Source organism: Nannobrachium achirus, assembly GCF_963921795.1.
Source record: "Nannobrachium achirus genome assembly, chromosome: 17".
In the NCBI taxonomy this organism is placed as follows: Eukaryota; Metazoa; Chordata; class Actinopteri; order Myctophiformes; family Myctophidae; genus Nannobrachium; species Nannobrachium achirus.
Genome location: NC_137824.1, coordinates 19,240,878 through 19,244,855, shown reverse-complemented (window position 1 = coordinate 19,244,855; position 3,978 = coordinate 19,240,878).

Below are 3,978 nucleotides of genomic sequence, written 5' to 3'. Positions count from 1 at the left end.
ACTTTTGTTGCATGCTGAAAATAGCCGATCTACAAACTGTGAGCATTCACGCGTGCCAATAGAACAGAGGTGCCCAAAAGGTAGTTTGTGACATGCCCCTAATAAAAAATATATATAGGCCTAATTAAAATCACAAAAATCACAAAAGCCCTATTTTTGACATCTGTCGATTAAGGTGACTTGATTGATTGATATCAAGAAGGGCCTGTCTGCTCCCATCATGGCTTCTAAAGTAGCCAAACCCCCAATGCAATGTTTTGTTTTCAAGAGTCAGTAGCATTACAAAGAACCCAAAAACCTACCACTTCCATACAGAATGGGATGAATACTTTTTACTTTTATTTCCCATTTCAAGTGCATTATGTAACACCAATGCCGCTATTCCAAAGCCCCCCCAGGTCATTTTTTTGGGGGGGTGAGTAGATCATGTTGAGCTGGTCATTTTAAAAGTATAGCTCAAAGTCAATAGAACATCATCTGCCATCTCAACCCCAGGGTACTACAGGACCAGAATCCATACAAACATTCTCAGCTCTCCCCCCTGGTCCAAACACCATGGTTCAAGTGTGCATGTTCAATGAAAGCGCTGGTGAAAAGGTTAATCACATTACCGAATCCTTATTGGATTTCACTAACCAAATAATCTGTTTAGCAACGTAGGCTGCATGTAAACAGTCTGATTATGTGGTATTCACAAAAACTATTCATTCTCACACCCTCGGCCAGCAAAATGGGTTTGATTGATTGATTAATTGAATACTTTATTAGCATGACTAAAAGGATAACACAAAAAAGCCCTGGGGGGCTTGTTTCCATTCCATTGAACAATAATACATGCAATTCAATTCCAAACAAGTACAATACAAAACATACGGGAATAAAGCTCAGAATCATATGAGCATTCTACTATCAAGGTGTTCAAGAAGTTATACGTTCACTTGTATTTTGAGGACAGGGATTCTTTTCATTTAGGGAGTTGAGGACCTTCATGTCAAAAGTCCTACGACGAGTTTACAAGAAGGATTTGGCCATACATCAGACCTTAGATGTGACGGGACACCCCGCGACGACACGTTTGATGGCAACACTAACCCTTTGACTAACCCTCCCCTCACCCCTCCTAACCATCCATCCACTATGCCTAACCCTGACCTTAACCCTATGCCAGGGGTCTTCAACGTTTTCAGGCCAAAGACCCCTTAGTTGCGAGAGAGATGAAGCAGGGACCCCCACAACTTTTTCATAGATTCCACATAGTTTCATTGTTTGACAGCACAATCATCAGTGTATTTTGGATTCATGTTAATTTGTGTTTTCAGATATTTAACCACTTGAACCGTCAATACTTAACAAACCTGACCTTTCAATCTGTACTTGGTCTGCTCTTTTTCCCCTCTACACCAAACCTCTTTGCCAAAAATAGAAGATCTACAAGCTCACAGCGCTAGATCTTCTACTTTCGGCTAAATTTCTCAGAATATGGACACAAGGGTTCAAGTGGTTAATATAAAAAATATATATCACTCAAAGATTTGGAGGACCCTCTGTTGTAACTCTGAGGACCCCCTAGGGGTCCCGGATCCCCTGTTGAAGACCCTTGCCCTATGCCTATAACCTCCCCCAACATGATCCTAACCATCCATGCTAATTCTAACCATGAGTCCCTAACCATTGTGTTCCATATTCTTATCCTCAAGACCTCAACCATCCCCCTTGTTTTAAGTGTTCTTCTTCTTCTTTTTGCGGTCGTCAACATATTACAAGTAGGAATTAAGAGTGGCGCTACCATCGTAAAATGACGCGGCGGGGTATGCTGTCACGGCAAACTGATTGCATGATCAGATGCCCCAACCAGTCACTATACTGCGACCTGAGAGTGACAATTATTGAACATATTGAATCTATTACTGTACATGTACTGTTACCAATCTGCTTAATAAAGCATTACATCAATCAATCAATCAATCAATCAATCAATCAATCAACCAATCATTCAATCAAGAATGTGTAGTGGGCGGCACACCAAAACATCAATGATAGTTCCATATTATTAAATGAAATCTTTGACTGCTGGGTAAAAGCACATTTGAAACTAAATTCTTTGGGTTCTGAATCATTTATTATCATCTTGTTGGTAACCCCTATTACCTTATTTTAACCCCAATCATTTCATGGTCTGATCACGGAGATCAAATGAATAATCTGAATATATGAAAATGATTGCTTGCTGTGGCCCCCCTCGCACAAAAGTTCAATCTCTAGGGCTGTGCAGTACGTGCGCGGAACATGCACGTAGAGATGAGCCAGAGAGAGATGAGGTGTCCGGCGCTGTTGCACGGAGCATACATCACACCACAGAGCACTGGAGCAGACGTGCACGGACGTGCACCCGGGCCGGAAGGAAGGCGAGAGAACGGAAAGCCATTACTTAAGAAATGTCCAATGTGCTCTGTTGTCTATAAGTGTCTTCTAAATCCTTCTAAGGTTTTCTGAAAAACCTATGTTTCTATGTCAGTGGTGCTCAAATGTTTTCATGTCAAGGACCCCCAAGATGATATGGATTTGGCGATTTGGACACGGACCCCCATCTCAAAACATTTAGTTCCTGGGACCCCCAGAAGCAAAATTGGAGTTAAAATGTTTGCTTTAAAAAATGCTTTAGTTTTTAGATATTTTAGGTATTTTCGGCAAAAGGTTTTGCCCAGAATATGTATGCTGGGGGGTGAAGTGGTTAAAAGAGATACTGGCAGTGGTGTAAAGTAACTAAGTACTGTACATGTACTCAAGTACCGCACCTACTGTAAGTACAATTCTGAGGTACTTTTACTTTACTTGAGTACTTCTTTTTTCCAATACTTTAAAAATCTTCTACTCGACTACCTATCAGAAGAGTAAAATATTGTACACTACAATTATTTGACAGCTTTAGTTACCAGTTACTTTAACTTATAATTGTATTATTATTATGTTTTGTTGTTTATATATAAAGGCTTTTCTGACATTAATTATTGAATGGTACAGTTGAGAATGACAGGGGACTGGGAGAGAGAGAAACAGACAGTCGTGATGAATTTCAGAGCCAGATTGCTCAGCATAATCATCTCTGGTGGAAACCTATTATATCCAAAACAGTTTTTATGATTCAAATAAGAAATAAAATAAAACAAATAGCGAAAGTAGCAGATGGGCAAGCTCAAAACACATAGCTTCGTGCCACGTTTTGAGCTGGCAAGATCTGCTTTTGATGCTTTTGTGCGACACTGTAAACACAAAAGGTGTTATGGAATATGGAGATAAGAGGTTTCTGCCCGACAGCAACGATATTATGCCAAAGAATATGAATGGATTCCCTGACGCAGCAACAATGGTAGGCTATGGGTTCAGGTGGGACAGTGGGAGCTGAAGGCTGCCATGCTGCTGCTGCCTGCCGGATAGAGGGGAGTTGGGAGACATCGGACAATGATGGAGGTTTGGGCTGGCGACCAGCCACACCACAAATGCACTGCACCAGCCATTCATTATAGCTTCAGTAATGTCAGTCTATAATGGGTGAGAGCTTATACACTGATGGAGAATGTATAGATTTACTCTATTACAAGTCCTGTACTATACATTTACTTGAGTAAAAGAACAAACGTTTCGGCATCAAAATTCACGTTCAGACCATGAAAAGTTCAAAAGTGTATTACACAAAATAAAAATGTGGAAATGTGGAAAGTGTAATTACAAATGAATAGAGAAATCTCGTATAAGGTCCCTATCACAAAATATGTTTTAGTCCGTGGACAAATGCATAGGCCTAATTAAAATTTGAGAACCACTGAATTAAACCGCATTAGGAAGCAAGCCCAAATAAGCAACTATACGCACTTCAGAAACAAATCCCAAAAGAACACAACCCCACAACCGTACCAATATACTGTATATTTGCAATCCCAAGGTTGCTTTTAATAAGAGGACTTGCCAACACTGGTTATA